General features: G+C 35.4%; 1 protein-coding gene and 1 non-coding gene across 6 annotated transcripts in view; one reads left to right on the top strand and one right to left on the bottom strand.

Annotated features, from left to right (window-relative positions):
* The window catches only part of CRPPA (CDP-L-ribitol pyrophosphorylase A), a 278,958-nt gene that overhangs the window by 225,992 nt on the left and 31,666 nt on the right, over positions 1-21,300 (top strand). The window lies entirely within an intron of this gene.
* Positions 16,909-17,012, bottom strand: LOC115941900 (small nucleolar RNA U13). The gene has a single exon (XR_004076572.1). It is a non-coding gene; the product is annotated as a small nucleolar RNA U13 (small nucleolar RNA).

Here is a 21,300-nt window from a genome sequence, read left to right on the forward strand (position 1 = left end):
AAATCATTTATAAATGTAGATACAAAGCTAACTTTTTTTTATTTCAGGCTTTCCAAAATTACCTCTCCAAGGCTTTATACTTCAGAAAATGAGTTTCTCATTATAAATATTAATATTTGATAATTTTAAAAGTTCTGCTTTGAGGATTTATTTAAATTGGGTAAAAATATAATATATATAGGAATATACAAAGATTTGTAGTCTTCTAGTTCCTGATACTGTGTTAGTTAAGGTAAAGGACTAAGCTCCTCTAACAAAGACATCCTGAAGCAGTGGCTCAAACAAGATAGAAGTTTATTTGTGTCTTGGGTAACAGTCCAGATATATCATCTGGGTCTTTTTAGCAGCTCTGTTTCATGCAGGTCATGCCTCTGGCATTTTTAATGTGTAACTTCCAAAGTCACTGGTTGCCACCACTATAAATAAAAGTGGAAAGAAAAGAACATAAGCCTTTGGCCAAAGATTTCCTCTTAAACTAGTCAAATAGAAGTTGCTCACATTTTTGCTTGCACTCCATTAGCAATGAGGGTTGAATCGCGTGGCCCAGCATGTACCAAAGGAAGCTAGGAAACACGGTTAGCCAGCAGCCATGTCTTGGCTATACTTTACTGTTAGAAGGAAGGAGAAAATCTTCAGTGGACAGCTAACAATATCTGACACAGACACAAATGAATGTAAAGGAGAAACACACTGTTTTAAGAGCATTATCCCACTCCCACAGATTTTTGAAAAGTAAGATTTTGGGCTGTCACGTTAATATTCCAGATTACTCTGTGCTGCTGTAGATTCAGTCGTAATGTGTGAAGTTCATGTAGTATGTTTTATACAGAACCAACAAACCTCCTTCAGGAGAGAATAATGGCGTATCGTGAGATAAAAACCATGTTATAACGGAGATTTTCAACTATACCTATTTTACCTCTACCTGCTTTCCAATTGCTTGAGTTATTTTCCTGAATTAACTGTGCTTTTGTAAATGTCATACATATGCATTTCCCCCATCCCGTGTTTGGTATCGGGCTTCCTCCTACCTAGAACTTAAGAGTTTAGAAGGGAAAATTTATCTGGGGATAATCATGTGTCATACATGAACTGGATGGATGGCAAAAAGGAGGTGTTTCGGAGAATAGATGAGCCTACTCGGTGGTATGAACAATGAATAGAAGTATCAACATTTACAAAAAGGAAAATCAGAGGGACATTACAGGAAGAAAAAAAAAGTGTGGCCAAGGACATGGGGCCTGGGGGACTGCAAATTAGGTGATAGAAGTAGAATAAAGGGCCCAGAAATGAGGCAGTGTTCAAAAGGACCTTGGGTACCATGCTGATATATCAGCATTACCTATTTGGTGATTCTAAAACCCCTGGCATACATGAATGTATTTCTGGGATTTATGTCACTATGGAGACGTCCTTGCAAATGGTAGTCTAGAATATTTTCTCTTTTTTCTTAACTTTTAAGCATAAAACAGAGCACCATAAAAAATAAACCTGCTGATTTCTTAAGCTCAAAATATGAAAATTCAAATTTCAGGGTATAATAGTATTTTTTTTAAAGATTTTATTTATTTATTTGACAGAGAGAAACACAGCAAGAGAGGGAACACAAGCAGAGGGAGTAGGAGAGGGAGAAGCAGGCTTCCCGCTGAGCAGAGAGCCCGATGTGGGGCTCGATCCCAGGACCCTGGGATCAGGACCTGAGCCGAAGGCAGACGCTTAACGACTGAGCCACCCAAGCGCCCCATAATAGTATTTTTTAAATCTGTTTTTCATTATGTAACAGAATAGAAGTTGAGTCTACATTTTAATATGCAATATGCTCTAAATCTTTTTTCTTAAATAGTATGTATATAGCAATACAGTTGCATCCATCCTTTTTCCATGAGAGGAACACTTTATTTTTTTTTATTTTTACATATAAAATGAGTATGAAGACCATATGAGGTAACTTTTGTTCTACAGTCTCTGCTAATCTAGTGATGTTAAAAAAGTATTCTTTTTTTGTATTCAATCATACAAAAGAGTCAAGTGTTTATCATATGACATGTTGCAAATATTTTTGAAATCCCATAACACTTTCAAAGGAAGTTTGTAGGTAATGGGTAGTCACTGACGGTATTCTAGCCAGAGAGTGATTGCTTTATAGAAAGATCACTTTCAAAGAAAGCAGCTTGGTGAATGAATTGAAAGTAAATAGAGGTGGAAAGAGAAATGAAGGCAGTGTTGACTAGAAAAGGCGCTGGGGGAAAGGGAACATGTAGAAGGGAAGCTCACACATGTGTTCTGTTTTAGAAATTTAATTAATATTATCTTGTTACTATAATGACTGTTCATATGACTTGGTTTTATCCGAATGCTGACTTGTTGCAGAACATATTGTTTCCATGTGAGAACCTTCTCTCAACTCTTAGATGTCCTTCCAAGTACTTCCTTTAATTCTAGTTCCTTATCTTCCTCATGACTGTGTCTCCAAATCAGAATAACAAGAACATGCTTACAAATCGCACTTCTTGGCTCCGCTGGAGGGTGGGGGTGGGGGAACAACATTTGTGCTCTGAGAGATTTCCCCGTGCCTCAAAAAGCACTAGAATTATTTCTTCTCTTTCTCAGAAGCTTCCTGTGACTTGCTTTGAAGTCTTTGTGATCAAGAGAATTAATTTGAGTCTCTGAGGGCATTGGATTTGGAGTGAAAACTTGTCTTTGCTGTTAACTTGCTGTGTTGTGTTAGGCAGAAGACGTCACCCCTTTGGAGGTTTATTCTGCCATTTGTAAAATTAAAGGTTTGGATTAGATGAGAGTTTCTTAACTCTGTTGGTTGTACTCATTTCGGGGGATCTATGAGCTCCCTAAAATTATATGGAAAATTCTGTGTCTATTTATGCAAGCACTTTTCTACAAGAAGACCCACAGCTTTCATCAGATTCTTAGGGTTCTGGGACCCTCCCCAAAAGTAAAAACAACAACAACAAAACACTATTATGATCATTTGACATAAACTGGATTTCTTACTGTAGAACTTCCATCTTTTGATGGCAGCAAAAATATTCCACATGACAGGTTATAGAATTTTCTTAGATGTAGACCTATCATTTTATGAATGCATTCTTAAGTAATGCTGTACCTTTTAGTGACTCTATGATCATCCAGGATGCCACCAATAACATCCCAGCATCTGGTCTCTGAGGGAGAGGATGGAGTGGGGAAAATCAAGTGAAGGTACAGAGGTCACCCGAGGAAGGATTCTGTGTGGTCCAAACTTGTGCACCTGATTCTTGAGCCTAGGAGCATATTTAGATTTTCTTCCCTTCACTTATGCAAGCCACAAGAAAGGATGTGAAACCCTTGGCACTGCCTTTAACAGAGTTGCCAATGTCTGTCCTAGACACAGAAATTGGCTGCATAGTACACGTGTGGACAAAACTGGCCAAAAGCTGTCTAACTCCTAGCAGTGACAGTCATGGAGATAAAGTGAGTGAGATAAAACAAGAATGAGTGTTGACCCTAGGCCTATTTTTAAGTCTGAACCTTGGCCAGTGCTCTAATAAACTAACCCAGACACACTTCTTAAGTTCCAGATAGCATAATTAGATAGTGATTAGTTTTTCCTTCTCAGTATCTTAGTAAGAATATGCAGAGTTTAGCTTCATTTCTGTTTGCTTAATTTATAAACAGTGGTTTAATTTTTTAAGAAATTTATACAGGATCGGGCGCCTGGGTGGCTCAGTCGTTAAGCGTCTGCCTTCGGCTCAGGTCATGATCCCAGGGTCCTGGGATCGAGTCCCACATCGGGCTCCCTGCTTGGCAGGAAGCCTGCTTCTCCCTCTCCCACTCCCACTCCCACTCCCCCTGCTTGTGTTCCTGCTCTCACTATCTCTCTCTCTGTCAAATAAATAAATAAAATCTTAAAAAAAAAAGAAAGAAATTTATACAGGAACTATATTGACCTTAATCATTTTTATTTATGCTGTCCCCTCCCCTTGACGTCCTCTTATGTCTCTCCCGTATCCTGGAGACTATTGCTTTTCAAACTAACGGAGGTTAAATGACCCATTTTTGTTCATTTGTTTATTGTAATTTTCCTCAATTTATCATTGTGTTTTTATAGTACATAGCTAGTAAAGCAACTTGTCATGTGACTCACCACATTAGATTCAGCAATGTTTGAACTGGTCTATAGCCTGTTCAGTGAAGTGAGTCCACTCATCACTTGGTTGGAAATTGCAGGAATATGATTTGCAGGAATTTTTGCAGGACTAAAATGAGAGGACAATTGATATATGTAGAATATGTACGATGGTGATAGCTGGCCCATGGTTTGGTAGAAGACATAAATAGGACAGTGCACCCAAAGCAGCACTGCATTAGTATTCAAATGCAATAACCTTTTTCAAATTCATAAGAATCATTGGTAAAATATTAATATAGAAAAGCTTTAATCAAAGATAACTACATTAAAAAGACTATTATGTTTTGCTATAAAGTCTCGAGAACAAAAAGATCTCAAACGTAATCTCCAGTTTTAAACTGGTTGACAAATCAAAGAAGAAATTAATTTATCATTGATAATATATTTAATAGGCACACATTTTTACTCTGATATGGCAAAAGTTTAATCTTGTTACTCTTAATACTTGGACATGATATATAAAAGCATCCCTTTACATTCAACATATAATTCCACATACAATTCACGTGGGGAATCAAGTCCATAAAACTTAACCAGGGCTCAATAATGTGTTTACATTAGATTCCTGGAAATGAAAACCTTGAGTTCTGTTTCTGTTTAATTTGGGCTCACTGCATTATGAGTAGGAGGAGGCAGGCCACGCACCTGCTCACATCAAGTCAGAGCCTTTAATGTGAGGTGGACAGAGCAACTTAAAAGCAATTTAAAATTTAAAAACTTTCAAGGTGACAAGGGATTCATTCAGGTTCAGTCATAACATTTAGCATCCTCCACCTGGTGATTTGTCACCAGGATCTCTTCTGCATCTTCCACTGAATAGCCATCCTATTAATCCTAATAATACCCTCCTTAATAAGACAGAGAGGTGTTTGTTTTAATAGTTAAAGTAAGTTTTAAAAATTCTAAAGTACAAAGGAAGTTGCTGATTATCCCCAAATTGAGGGGAAATAATACTACTAAGTAAATTAAGTAAATCCTAGTTTCTTAAGTATTATGTTGAAATTGTACAGTACAGTTTTTGATAAAATTTTCGTTAAAAAGTCCTTTTGCTCATTTAATTAAAATCTTTATTCAACTATAAAAGGTTTTTAAGTAATGATGGCTCAAAAAGCACTCTGACCATATCAAATCACACTAGTTTCATTGTATGTAGAATGTCCCGACGAGGTGAAATGAGCTTCTATTAATACTTGATGTTTCTGTTAAAAGGCTAACTGATTAAATAGATGTGTATTTGCTGATCTCCTAAGGAACTATTTCAGCTAATAGAGTTACTACATACTGTCTTTTTAAATAAAAATGTCACTTGAATGCTAAATTTTGAAGAAATGAACAATACTAGAAAAGGGTCTTGATACTCTCAATACTGAACACACCACCTGTACATATGATGACATCATGTTTATTATCACGGCTTCTCTGACGTTAGTGAGAAATCACTGGCACTGGCATCGAAGGGGTATCTGCATGTTTCCTGTGCATTCCCTGCAGAATGCTCTTGTAGATACGGCATTCCATAATATTATCATGGCCTTGGTCTGTCTGTCTATGCTGTAGCAAGATAGAATGCAGATGTTTCAAATTCACCACCTCATAGACTCACTGAAAAGCATTAAAATAGAGATTTTTAGTGGCTAATAATAAAAACTCAAGTAAATTTTGAAGATCTAGTTGGTTTTATTAATCAGTTTATAAATTAGCAGCCAATCTAGCAAGTAAAGGGGAACTTTGAGGAGTTGTACAAAATGGAAGGATTTTATGGGACAGGACAGTTAGCAAAGGAAAAGAAAGATTGTTTCAAGCAAGGTCACCTTCTTTTAGGGGAATCAAAGAGATCTTACTAGATAGATGACCTCATCATCCTTTGGGGAATGGAGAGGGCCCCTATGACAGATCACCTCATTGGTGCTGAAAAGAAAAATCCTGACTGACCCCTTAAGACTATGTTTCTGTGGGAGGTTGAGATTGCAAGTAGGTTAGATATTAAGCCCTGGTTTGTTGACTTGGCAGAGCATAAGGTGACTGCATTGGAGGCCTGTGTGGTTTTGTTTGTTTGTTTGTTTGTTTTTTAACACTGGAATCCATCCCAGGTGTATCTGAGTCAACCCAGTTCCTTGCAAATCACCAATGACTTGGTTCGCGGTGACGTGGTGAAACAAACATATGTAGACCTAATTTTTTTAAAAGCCCATGTTTGTTTTTCTAAAATCTGATTTTGTTGTGTGTATATGAAATTATGATTTGGGTTTGCTTTTGATTTGCCTTTGCTTACAGTAATGTTATCACAGTCATAATGACTCTTAGAAAATGCTGCTTGTGGTAACAGCAGGGCTGCTTCGAGATTAGTTTCCTTCCTTTCTGAAGATAAAGTATAAAGGAGATAAAATGGAAGAAATTTTCAAACTTGTAAAGAGTAAACTTTAAAATTAAATTTGAGGCTTTACTGATCCTTAACACAGTATTCATTTTTCTGGATACCAATTGCTTCAGGTCTGAAGGGTACCTTAAGATGTTTCAGAAACTTCACTGAGAGGGCTTTATTTTTGTTTACCACATAAAATTGTTTTCTCCTGGGCATGAAGTGATACATTTTGGATGTAGTTATTGCTTATCCACTTGTTTCACTGTAGGATATCAATTAAGTTTTTATTGTATTTGGCAGGCTTGTTTATTTAAGAAAGCCTTAAAGAACATTTTTGAAATATTGGTTGGCAAGAAAATTAAAAACAACAACAACAACCACAGACCTGTCTCTACTCACAGGTTCGCCTCACTGCCTTCTCCTGAGGCGACAGTGTTGTTACTTATTAGAAGGGTTAGAAAAAGAGCTGACAGTCATTTGTAGATCAAATCCTACTTCACTCGGTAGCTGGCCACGTTCTCTTGGGCAGTCTGCTTCATCTGGGTCACACATCTATTGTCATCTCATGTAAGGTTTTTTATTTTTTTTTATTTTTTAAAAGATTTTATTTATTTGAGAGAGAGAGAATGAGAGAGAGAGAGTGAGTACATGAGAGGGGGGAGGGTCAGAGGGAGAAGCAGACTCCCTGCCGAGCAGGGAGCCCGATGCGGGACTCGATCCAGGGACTCCAGGATCATGACCTGAGCCGAAGGCAGTCGGTTAACCAACTGAGCCACCCAGGCGCCCATGTAAGGTTTTTTAGATTCAAAGAACATACTCTAAGAAGGGCCACCCTTTATTATCATGCACATGCAAAATTTTTGTGCCCTTTTTGTATTAATACCATAAAATATTACAGAAAACACCTTCATAAGCTTTATAGAAAAACTTAGAGATTTGCATGTAACATATACATCTTGCAGGGTTTTTTGAATTCTATTTGTAACTGTTTTGTACTGCCCCTGCTCCCTTCCTTGTGATGGGAAGTGTGATGGGACTAAATTATTGTTGGTACAGCTGACTGTTGAACAACATGGGTTTGAACTTTGTGGATCCACTTATATGCAGATTTTTTTCAATAGATACAGTACTGCAAATGTATTTCTTCTTTCTTAGGATTTTCTTAATATTTTCTTTTCTCTAGCTTTATTGTAAGAATACAGTATATAGTACATATGACATAAATAATATGCATTAATTGACTGTTTATTATAAGTAAGGCTTCTGGTCAAGAGTAGGCTATTAGTAAAGTTTTTGGGGAATCAAAAGTTATACACAGATTTTCAACTAGGCGGGAGTTTGGTACCCTAACCCCCACATTGTTGAAAGGTCGACTGTATAATGATTGCTGCATATGTCTGTCATTGCTAACACATCTTTAGGAAGAATAGAATATAATGGTTATCTCTTGGAGAAGAACTTAGTTTTTTTAACTTCTTTAGGATACAGAGATAATTGAAATGAATATTCTCTATCTGCAGAATAATAATTACTGTATATCTACCCATAGTACCCCAGTTTTACTTTATAATCCCACTCTAAATATTTTCTATTGACCAGGAATTCATAAATATTTCACTGTTGATAAAGAAAAAAGAATTACATTCAATGAAAATGAGAATTACAATTTCAGAGTATAAAACATATTCCTCCCAAGTTTTTGTGGATATTATATTTTTAAGGGAAAATGGTATGTATGTCCAACTATGCTGAGAGTGTTGTGTATGTGTAAAAATAACTTCAAAGGGGTTGTATAAGAAATTGCATTGGGGGAGATACAATGTGTATGTAAATAAGTGCTACATGAGGTAGAATAAATGGCAAGTGGAGCAGACAGTATTAAGGACTAGAAGAGACTGATCCTTTCTGCGTGAGGGGATTGAGAAATGCTTCATGGAGTGGATATCAGCATCAAATACAGTAAGATCGAAAAATCTGAAAGACCACAGTTACCTGAATGAAGGCAGGAACTAAATCGCCATTGTGTTAATTGAAAGGTGTGACAAGCCTTGCACATAATTGGCAGTAAATAAAAATTTGTAAAATATGACCATATGTTGGATTTTTAACTAAAGCAAAACTTATATAATGAGAGTAATAGGAGATTTTATTAGGCAAGTAAAGACCAAAATGGTAGAAGGCTGGAGTTACTATGGTACTATGCCTTCATTTCCTCTTTGAACAACACTTTTTTGGGTCTGTACTACATGCTGGGATTGGTGGAAGGCACTGAAATAAGGCAGACATGTTCCGACCATCAAGGAGCTTAGAGTACAACTGGGTTTAAGTAGGGGAAATTCATATTTTTTTCGGAAGGGAAGTTCTGTTGTTTGATTCCTGAGTGCAGATAATTAAGCCACTCTTACATAAATGGCATCAGTCGTATGAAGGCCATGCTTGGTAGAGACAGCACAGAATGCAAGCATGTGTGATTATGAAGTTAGAGTGTTGTTGTGACCACACATACTTACATCAGGCTACTGATAGAAGGTTGGATTTAAGGGTGAATCCTTGGGTGTTTATAAGGAGATAGATGAGAGGCATGTGGAATGCTTTTCTGAAAACCAGGGGGTTGCCTCTTTATGGCAAAGGGTGGGGTCTTGTTACATCATCCCAGTTTTTCGATTTCAAATGTGATGAGTGTAAAGTTCATTGGATTCTATCAAAGTTTCTAAAATGGTAACTTATGCGTAAGATGCTAAGTTGCTTAAGGCTTTTGTCCTCAAGTTTTAGTACAAAGCGTGTGCTATTTTACTTGTTATTTGAAGTCTTTATCTACTAAACGTTCTCTATATAGAAATGCCTTTGATGATAAGCAGATACCAACTGACAGCATATAAAGTATAAGCTTGTAGCCACCTTGGTGACAAGAATAATGGCCCCCCAAAAATGTCCAGGCCCTAAGTCCTAGAACCTGCACATATGTTCCCTAACATGGCAAAAGGAAATTAACGTTGCAGATGCAAATAAGGTTGCTAGTCAGCTGATCTTAAAATAGGCAGATTATCCTGTATAATCTGAGTAGGCCCTGTGTATTCATAATGGTGCTTAAAAGTGGAAGAGGGACACAGAAGGATCAAAGAGATGTGAAATGAGAAAGATGTGACCACCTATTGTTGGCTTTGAAGCCAAAGAACATGGCTAACTTCTAGAAGCTGTAAAAGGCAGGAAAACGGATTCTCCCCTAGAGCCTTTAGCTTAATGAGATCTGTATCAGTTCTGACCAATAGAACTATAAAATAATAAATTTGTATTGTTTTAAGCCACTGACTTTGTGGTCATTTATTATGGCAACAAATAGAAAATTAATACATCAACATGTAATAGTGGTAAGGAACATTTACAGCTTATTGTTAGAAAATGCTTGAAACAAAATACTGTATATTAGTGACAACAAGGAGTTGGAGAATGAAATGTCAAAATTATTAGAATTTAATACCATAGTTTAAAATCATGATTTGTTTAGAGTGTGAGTGTAACTTTAATAAAAACCTTAGGATACTATAGTTGTTTTGTTTTTAAATCCTTGCAGATGAAGCAACAACAATTTGAGTCAAACCATAATGAAGTTTAGTGGCATAATTAAGGGATTTTAAAAGGGCGATATATGTATTTTTAAATATAATAACAGAATTAAAAATACGCTGGTACCCAGATTAACTGGATATTAACAGTGTGATAAAGTACTTCAGATCTGAGCAATCATGTTTTATATGTCATGATCTTGGTGAAAAGATTTCCCCAATACTTCATATTTTCTTAAAGTTCCCAAAATTCATAATGAGGTGTGTGTACATGTCTGGGGGTGGGGATGTGCCTTAACAAAATAAGAATCATTTTCTCTGGGTTGAAAATTACACCATAATGAGATTTCTCAGGAAAAGTTTTGGTGTTGAGGCCAGGCCTCTCACATAAGGAACTGAATACATGACTATCTGTGTTTCTGTAATTTAAAATGGGTCCTGGGCATAATGCATTTTGACTCTTAAAGCAAATGTGCAGTTACTAATTTAAGAATTTTAAAGAGCCTCTCATGAAGATTTAAATGAAGAACTAGCAGCTGATTGTCCTTTCAGAAACGTTACTTATGTTTGAAAAGCTTTATTTTACCTTTGTCTTCCAGCCAGAAGTCTCTCTGAAGAGAACTTTGAATCTAGATATTACAGAAAGTTCCAGGAATATCAAATATCAAATACTTGGTACTTTAATAACATGGAGTGTCTCCACGTTTTGGCTTAACTTACAAAGTGTGTTTCCAAAAGCTTAAGTTGTTCTGTTAGCCGGTAAGCAGCACTGTGGCTGTCGTATACAGTACAATAGAATGTCATACTTGGAAGAGACATTCATTTCTTCCACTTCCAGGTTGACATTCTCCTTAAGATCAGGAATTTTGTCTCAGTTCATAAAATAACACTGCTAGATTGAGATTCAGTTCATCTAAAGGTAAATCACACTATTTGCTGCTTGCGTTATCTCTTTGAGTTTAAATTTCTTTATCTCTAATAGGACGCTTAGTTGTTCTTCCTTCTTCATGGTTGTGTGGCTCAAATGACATAATATATTAGAAACGCATGTGAAATAATCGAAGGCATGGATTCCCAGTATTCCCCCCAGACCCCCCGAAAGAGTTAATGACTACATGGTTAAATTTATTTGAAAAAGTATGTTACTGTATTAAACTGATGAAGACTCATGATTTATACTGACTTATAAAAGATTCTGAGTAGTCAGGCAACTACTACAAAGAAGCCAGTTTAACCCAGCATTTCCTACACTTAGTAGACTATGATGCCCTTTTGTCACAGAATGGAGAACACATGTCAGTGACACTGTTTGGAGAATGGCTTCACACAGAAATTTACACATGAGGAAACTGAGGCCTCAGACTTACGGCTTGGGTATGAGGAGGAAGGTACCGCACCTCAGTAGAATTTCCTTTATTTTCTTCTTTACATTTTGCAGTTAGAGAACCACAGAGGTTTAGTAAGTTTTTTATAGGACTGGGGATTTTAGAAATAATTCTTAGTATCTTTAATTGCATAACTTTTTTTTTTTTTTAGAGGGGGAGAGAGAAGGGTGGGGAGGGGCAGAGGGAGAGAGAGGAAATCTTAAGTAGACTCCCCACTGAGCTTGGAGCCCAGTATGGGCTCAATCTGACTGACAACCCTGAGATCATGACCTGAGCTGAAATAAGAATTGGACACTTAACTGACTGAGCCACCCGGGTGGCCCTAATTGTATCTGTTTAGAATTTACTTATTGTTGGGGTGCCTGGGTGGCTCAGTCGTTAAGTGACTGCCTTCGGCTCAGGTCATGATCCCAGGGTTCTGGGATCGAGCCCCACATCTGGCTCCCTGCTCAGCAGGAAGCCTGCTTCTCCCTCTCCCACTCCCCCTGCTTGTGTTCCCTCTCTCGCCGTGTCTCTCTCTGTCAAATAAATAAATAAAATCTTTAAAAATAAATTTACTTATTGTTGTTACTATTAGTATCATCATGATTATATCCCATTTGATCCTAACTTGCCTGTTTTCCAAGTGTTGTGATGACTCTGGTAGAAATTGTGCATGATATTTATTTTATGACTGCATACTAATAATTTTACAGAGCCATATTTGAGTCTAAAAGCATAATGTGATAGTTTTGTGGAAAACTTAGATGTGGTTCAAAATCTCTACTCATTTCACACATATCCATAGATTTCTGTGCTACACTTTTCTGGCCTTGGATTTTTACTGACTTATGTCTCAAAATTGTTGCATAGAGAAGTTTTTAATTCTCTGGGTGTCTTACGATAAAATCTTTCCTGAATAATGGAAAGGTTTACCCTCTAAATACCCAGAAGCATATATTTCAAATCACTTTCATCTTCAAGTACTTCATGCCCAGAGAGGAAGCTTATATATAGGTGAGGTTTTTTTTGCTCGTGTGGTTTATTTCTAAGATGGGGATGATGGTCATGGTCTAATGGTCACGATGTGGACTCTGTATACTGCTTGCCATATGGCAGTGTTGTTCTAAGTGCTTTGTATTCATTAACTCAGCCAATTACAAGATAAAGAATATCTTGTATTTTTTCCAACCTCAGTGTTTAACCATGAGCTTCAAATAGAGTATAAAACTGACAAGCCTACCCGGTTACAAATATTTACTAGAGTTTTTTTCTTGATCTGTTTCAAGCACTTGTTATTCATTTTTAAATCATCTTGGTGCAATCTTAATATAATTCTTAGTTGAGGAAGAAGAAACCAAGGTATAGGTGAACTAAGGTCGAGATTGATTACTCTTTGCTCTGGTGATTTCATAATGCATTAATGTGCTAAAATCTAGAAGTACTTAAAACCTCATTAGAATTTAACACAGGGTAGAATTTTGAATTATGCATTATTCTAAAGAAGAGATTTATTACAGACCTATACTTATAATGTAGATGGTGCATTTTGAGTAGACTAGGAATGTAGCCAAAGAAATTTAAAATAATAGCGTATGAATATAAATGTGGAAAATTCTTAACGCACACTACTTTTTTTTTTTTTTAAGAAATAGGGACTAATTTGAAACAATTGTTTTTCCATGATTAGCTCAAAATCAGTAGTTTTATTAGCATTTATATTTGAGTTACCAGGATCTCAATGTATAGTCTTTCTCTTACTATATAATCTCTTTTATACAATATAGAACTTAATTCTTGAAATTAGAAATCTTTTCACATTAAATGTGGTCCTGTATTTAAATTAAGATGAGTACATGAATATTTTGTACTCAGTGGAAGATCCAGGCTTTTCTAAAATTACTCATACAAACACTTAGCTGGGGTTTTCTCATCAAGCAACTTGAAATGTAGTTAAATAAATAATCTTTCTAGCACTCTGATAATTACTAGCCTGGGAAAGATAAGAATTATAGTGAATGGTAGAATATATGATGCCTTTTTGGTATGCCCTTTAAAATGAAATATCTTAATATTCATATTTACATAGCTTACTTAAATCTCTTATGTTTAATATTTTATATTTGTTAGTCTTTGTAAGAAAGTAAAGCAAAAGTTCTGTACAGCTTTTAGCTCATTTAGGATCTATTTTCTTAACTCATTTACATAAATTAGTGAAAAAAATACAGAAAAGTGGGTTCTTGGTGTTTTGCCTGAATTCAGACACCAAGTGTTAATAAAATATTTAAGAAATTGTATAATTAAAGCCTAGGTGTCAAAATATTTTTTATAAATTATTATAAAATAATTTTTCTTATAAAAGGGGCTTTGTGGGTGCTCATCTCTATTGTAGTACAAAAGCAGCCACAGACAAATTGTAAATGAATGGTTGGCCGTGTTCCAATGGCATGTTTCAAAGACAAGAAGTAACGTTGATTTGTTCTGAGGGCCATAGTTTGCTGACCCCGGTATAAGATCACAACTGACATGGAAGGAGCAAGGAGCAGGAAATAAAATGTTAATTGGACAATTAGGAAGGATCTACCCAAGGAAGGTTCTTAACCTCAGGTTCACTGACCAGTTTTAGGCATTAACATGCAGCATGCTGTGCACTGGTTTCTTTCTTTTTTTTTTAGTTTCAGATGAAGTGTTCAGTAATTAATCAGTTGCTTATAACACCCAGTGCTCATCACATCACGTGCTCTCCTTAATGCCCATGACCCAGTTACCCCATCCCCCACCCACCTCCCCTCCAGCAACCTTCAGTTTGTTTCCCAGAATTAAGAGTCTCTCATGGTTTGTCTCCCTCTCTGATGACTTCCCATTCAGTTTTGCCTCCCTTCCCCTATGATCCTCTACATGGCTTCTTATATTCCACTAGTTTCTTTTTCTTGTGAAATATGTCACGCCTATCTTCACTCATTGAGACATACACTGCCTGAGGGTTTGTGCCCCCCAAATGTTAAAAACCATTCTGTTTGTTAAAAATGGCAGAAGTTTATAAAAAATGTGTCCTGGATTATTGAAACAGATACATAGCAGTTGCTGAGAAATATTCAAACCTCATCAAAGTTTTCCATGAATTAGAAAGGCTGTTCCTACAAGAGTGAGATAAAAAGGATTATAAAAGGGCATAGTTTTGAAACTGTGCTCTAGAGAAAAATCTGACAGGTTGGTCAGGGGCTTCTGTGGATGGTGAGGGGGTCAGAAAAGGAAGTGTCACTGCTGCTCCTGATTCTTCAACTGAGGCAATTCAACTTTATAGTTTATTTCAAGCCTCTGCCTATTAATATATATGAATAAAAGAAATAATACTTCTTATAAACTATTATAAAATAGTAAATTAATAATATAAATGTAGTACTTATAGTTTCTTTTTTTTTTTTTTTTTTGTCCTAGCCTGTAAAATATTTCTTTAGATATGCTTTATCATGGGCAATAATTCTGCTTGGCGTTTTTTAAGCAAGGTATTTAATAATGGCAAAGTAATATTAATCTTTAATTAGGTTTGTGGGAAATATGGCTGACCAGACTATGAGTCTGTTAACCATGGCACCTCTTTGTATTTTGTTGCAGGTTTTCTGTTCTGGAAAAACAATGCAGCTATTTGATGGTTAGTCTTGGAATTACAATGTAGAAAGTTCTGCCAAGTATCTAAGTTGGGATTCTTTAAGTAATATTATTAACTGTTAAGCCATATAGCAGATTTCAGTCTGGGTAGCACAAGAGATGTATTTTACATTCCTTCTTTCCTTTATTGATCAATTTTTCTTAAGTGCCTACTATATGCCAAACACCAGGGGTCTGAAGGCTAGTATAGTTTCATTGCAAGAGAAAGAAAAAGCATTTGATTGCTATATCACATTTCTATTTTGAATTATTTTAGTATTAATACTGTTCACTTGGAAAAAAACTTATAGAGTAATTTATCAGCGTTAACTTCTTAAAATGTTGCATTTGATCAGGACTTTTTTGGATCTCCTGTTTTTAAAACTTAAATCTGGTGTGCATAGGGTAGGTTCAGGGGTGGACATGTCAGGTTTTGTTGTCACTATTTTGCAGATAAAAAAGAAAATGAGAGTGGAGAACCTTAATGAGATACCCAAGGGCACACTGTTCTTACATCAAAGATCTACTAGACTGTGCATTTCCTCCTCCTTCTATTCTTAACTACACTCCACTCTTCCTCTTCCTCAATTCCGAGCCTTGTGTTTTTCTCATATAAAGTGAGCTACACATAAAGAGAGTGAATAGTCCTTTAAAGTGTTCAGTAAATATTTTAACTAATGATTCTTACTCTTCTACCATTCATCAAAGCATGACATAATTTTAAAGAATATGTCTTTTTAAATGTTTTCATAATATGTAGACAATTTTATATAACTAGAAAGTATATTAGGCTCATCAAGTTCCTTTTTTCCTTGTGTTTATGTTTTGATACTCCTGTGGGATTGCACTTATAATAAGCTCACACACCTCGTTGATGTAAGATAAAATGTGAAACACAGGTTAATACAGGTAAATGCAGATTTATGGCATAATTTGAATACCCTGTGATGATCTCTTAAAAGCTCTTGAAAGATTCTAAAACATATTTGGTTAATAGTTTTTGCACGTACTTCAAATGTATTTTTTTCTGTTTCTCAGGCTCTATAGTTTCATGTTCTCCCCCTCACCCTGAGATAGAGCACCTTTGCCAATCCTACCCTTACATAGCCAAATCCTTTTCCTGAGAAATTGTAAAGTTAAGCTGTAAATGATTTTTCTATCTGAAAGATTATTGTAGGTGGTAAGTAGACAGCAGACATTCTCTAGAAATGATGATCTTGTTTTCACATAAATATGTTCAGTTAGAGAAATATGCCAGAGATATATGAAGAGTTGATATAGTTTATGTTCTATTAACCTTGCTTATTTTTACATCATGTTGGTTTTATTGTCTTAATATTTACATTATCTATTTTTGGTCACTTCAAAAATGAATAAAGCTTATGCTGTAAAATACTTTCCCTAAATGGTATTTTCCTGAAGTTTTAATAAAGCATTACTAGTTTAATCATCACTAAGTGCTCATATTTTGTGCAAAATTATAATTGCAAGCATGCACTATACAATTCATCATGGGTTGTTTGTTTACTGCAAACAGTATGGTAATGAAAAAGCAAAGGTCATAGCTATCTCTAAATCTGGCTCAGAATTATTCATTAAGTTAATTCTCATTATTTTTGTGTACAAAATGCTTATAAAAAAATAGAACCATCAAAGCAGTGGATATTCCAATGAAAAATTGAAGTATAGTGTCAATGGAAGTTGAAGGGAAAATTCAACTTCTCTTTGGAATGTAATAATTGAAAATTAAATTTAAATAATATAGTGTTTGCTTTTTTACCCCCACATCAGATGGGTAATATGCCAAGGTCATAACAAGGTTTGAGGGAGACACGTATCACACAATGGTGTGAACACCCAATCATCACACTTATGAACTACAAAAGGATCTAGTGTTCTTAATCATATGCTAATAAAGGGAGATTTTGTGTAGATGTCTCTAAACTTCAGTCCTCCTTTGGGAATTTCAGTATTGTTATTAAAAAAATATAAAGTTAACACATGAACCCATACATTTCATAAAACAATTTTTATAATACAGAAGTATAATAAAGAGCAAAAGTCCCTTTTCGTCCACCTATTCCCCTCTCTTCCCATGCTTAGTCACATCAAAAAGATTAAAGTATAGATCACTAGAGTTGAATATCTAAGTTCTCCTTTCTGAAGTAGTATCTTAATGTTTTCTGTAATATAATGCTTCTGTAATCTTGTTTTCTGTAACACAGTGCTTCAAGAAATTATCTTACAGATTTCACATGACACAAATGATAGATCTCAGAGCTCTCAGATATAGGGAATACTTTTAAAGATCTTAATCTAGACACAAATCTTAAAATAAGATGTATACATACATATATGAAGATATAGGTAATGTGTAGATATATCATATATGATATATACGTGTGTGTATATATGTGTGTGTAGCAAATATGTGGAAAATCACTTCACAGATATTTCATGGAAGAAAGTAGGTATCCATTGTTTATTGGGCTGTAATGAGAGGAGGGTAGTGGAAAGATAAATCTGATACGTCAGAGATACACGTGTGTGTGTGCGCATATGTATATGTGTGTATATATGTATGTTTGTAGAATATAAACTATAATACTATATGTTTTGGCTCTTTATATTATATGCAATGTTAATAAAATGTTATTTATAATATGTTAAATATATAATATATGTTATTTATAATATATAATGTATGTTATTTATAATATATAAATATATATGTTATTATATATATAAAATCTTCCCATTACCCTCCTCTCATTCTACTCCAATAAACAATGGATACCTAATTTGTTCCATGAAATCTTCTCCATGTAATGCTGATGTTTCATGCATTTGATGCAATGGAGACACCATGGGGAAAAAAAAATATTTGTCTCTAGCACTATGAGTTCCTTAAGAATAAAGACCATTTGTTGCTTATCATTTGTTAGCATTAATTTGTAACTGTTTCAAGTTCCACATATTTGAAGTCAGTCTAATTGGTAATTGGGTACTTCTTGAATTTCAAAAAGGGTGGAGCTTAGAATCAGAGAAAAAAAATTATTTTTGAAATTCAGATGGACCTGGGTTTAATACACAGGACACTCTGTTATTTGCTTTGTAAACTTGGATGAGATAGTTAATTTTTTTAAGTTTATTTTCCTCATCTGTAGAGATAAAAGAAAATTCATATCATATGGCTATTAAGTGTATTAAATGAGTTAATTTAAAACACTTGGTAAAAGGCGTGTAAGAAACCTTAGTTCAGATCTATATTTAAATATCTTGATATGATTCCTGTGCTTTAATATCAATTACCAATTTATAGTAAAATATTTAATACTTAAATTTTATACATATGTGGTCAAGGTGAACTAAGAATTTCATTTGCCATTTAATCTACGCTTCCAGTAATTGACCTCAAGTATCACACACTTTTTATCTAAGAAGGTAAAATTGAAAAGCCATTGAGAAGTAGGCTCAAAAGTGTGAGAATTTGGGACACAAAAAAGGAGCCAACTGAAAGAAAGAAAGAAAGAAATGTGCTTCTCAACTTTTGTTTCTGGAAGGAAGATAGGAATACTTGCATCTGCCAAGGACATGGAAGGGAAAACGGTACATAAATATATTATAAAGGGCACTGTAAGAGTTTTCATGCTTCAGAGATAAACAGATAATCATTACCATATACAAGTTAAAAATAGTATGGAAATAGTTTTTCATGGAAGATTAACAAGTGAAGCCAGAAATGTTTGTGGTTGCTCATATGGAAATTGCTTTGTTAGATGAATGTACTGACTGGGCAAGAAGTAGTCAGTAATTTGTGTGAGCTGTTACCCTCAGAGTTCAAAATCCTGTACAGAGTGGCCTTGATTTCAGATAAAGTTCATATATTGGTAGAATTATTTCTCTTTTGGCTTTTGAATCATTTATGAACAGGATTTTTTTTTTTTTAGTAGAAAAAATAACCTTCCCTCTAGCCTTGTTTATTATCAGAGTGTAATGTTCCTATGCACTTGCTTAAGTGTTCATAACAAGCTTGTAGATCCCAAAAGGAGCTGAAGAATTATTTCTGGTGGTCTTTGAATGTGTAATTGCTGCCAGGTGAGGAAGCAAAATTCCAAATCAGTTTAAGGAACTTTCACAAATAACACTTAACAGAGTTATAAGGCATAAAGCTCAATATATAGTTTACATAATAGAGTCTTACCTAACCACAGCAGAGTCAAAGAACAGTCAAAGAGAGGTCTTCACAGAGGTATATATTAACCTTTTGCTTGACACTGCACTTCTTTAGATTTATTAAAACCTTCTGGCGGTGCATTTGAAATCATGCCTGTTTAAAACATCCTTGTATGAATTTTCTATTTTGCTGTGAGCATTTCCAGGAGCATCTAACAATAATGATAAAAAAGGTGATCATCAAAAGGCAGAAAATCCTCCACCTTTGCTTAAGTACATTGGAATAAAGTGGTTTTGCGATCTTAGCCAGGGACACTTAGTGTTATTTCTTTACTTTTCAAATAGTGTGTTCAGCTTTTAGGGAAATAAAATTTAAAAAAATTCAGACTCCAAGATGGGTATATTAGTAAGTAATCATACTACAAAATTGTTGTTACTTTTCAGAAAAGTTGAATATAGTATTCATTTAAATATGGACCTTCTCATGATATCTTTGCTTTGTGGTTAGATTTAGTTTTGTGCAACTTTTAAGGATCACTTCTAATATTTTGACAAAGGGTAAATTTGTATGTGTTGTGGCTAAAATTCAATCATAACTTACAAAAGCAGGTTGAGAAATGTCAGGATTGCCCATATTCTTCCCATATACATTTCTGTATCATTTACTCCTATGTTCATTTTTATATATCTGTTAAAACTTGAGAAAGTATTCTGGAAGATATTATTATGTACAGACAGGTTTCATATGAAGAAATCATCCACTCATTGTCTCTTTGTCCACACCTCCCTCACCTCATTAAAACATGTGCTTTCTTGTCTACTTTGCCTTTTTTGAGTAGTATTTTCCCATTATATAGAGTAGAAACTGAAATCATTGAGGGAATTCTGAATATGCTTTCTTTGCCATGTATGGAAGCCCTGTACAGATCGTGTGCTCATCATTTTAGTAAAGGTCTCCCTTTATATCTTTATATCTAAAGATACTTTATATCTACAAATAATTACTCTCCCCACCTTTATTTTTTTTTATTTTTTATTTTTTTTAAAGATTTTTATTTATTTGACAGAAAGAGAGACACAGCGAGAGAGGGAGCACAAGCAGGGGGAGTGGGAGAGGGAGAAGCAGGCTTCCCACTGAGCAGGGAACCCGATGCGGGGCTCGATCCCAGGACCCTGGGATCATGACCTGAGCCGAAGGCAGACGCTTAACGACTGAGCCACCCAGGTGCCCCTCTCCCCACCTTTAGTACAGTGGTTCTCAACTAGAGGCAAATTTGCCCCCAGGAGACATGTAGCAGTAATATCTGGAGACATTTTCAGTTGCCATGACCGTGAGGGTGTGGTACTATGGACATGTAGTGAGTAGAGGCTGTGGATGAGGGTAAACGTGCAGGAAGCGCAGGACAGCCTCCAGTGAGCCTTACTCAGCCCAGAGGGACAGCCATGCTAAGGTTGAAAACTCCTGCTCTCACTTCTCTTTGATCATTTCTCCTCTGAATGATTCTTTTTAAAGTACTACTTTTCTGCATACTTTGCTGCCTAAATCACCTGATGAGGCATCTTGAAGAGGTATGATCTTGAGTATATGTCTAAATCCTGTACCCTGGTTTCAAACTTGGTCAAGTCATACATTCCAACCCTGCTGCCTTGGGGTCTTCTGTGGCCTTTGTAAGTCAGGGTGTCATCTTCACAGTCGTCATACTCTGGCATGTATTTTGGGCTTCCATATCTTCACAGCATCTCCCCCACCCCACTCCTATTCAGTGGTGCCAGAGAATTCTATTCCGTGTATCTGAACTTCCAGCTCAGTCCTGGAAGGTATAGTTGACCATTGTAAGAAATCATTCCAATGAGTTTATGCCATTATCTGTATACTACTGATTAACCATTTATTTTCTCCTTTCTGTGATTATATTTGTTTTAAAAAAATCCTTTCTATCAATGAAACCCATTTTGCAATAATAATATGAAGTGGATTCCCTTTTGAAATCAGAAGTCTTA

Source organism: Leptonychotes weddellii, chromosome 12 (genome assembly GCF_054177405.1).
Source record: "Leptonychotes weddellii isolate Sample4059 chromosome 12, ASM5417740v2, whole genome shotgun sequence".
NCBI lineage: Eukaryota > Metazoa > Chordata > Mammalia > Carnivora > Phocidae > Leptonychotes > Leptonychotes weddellii.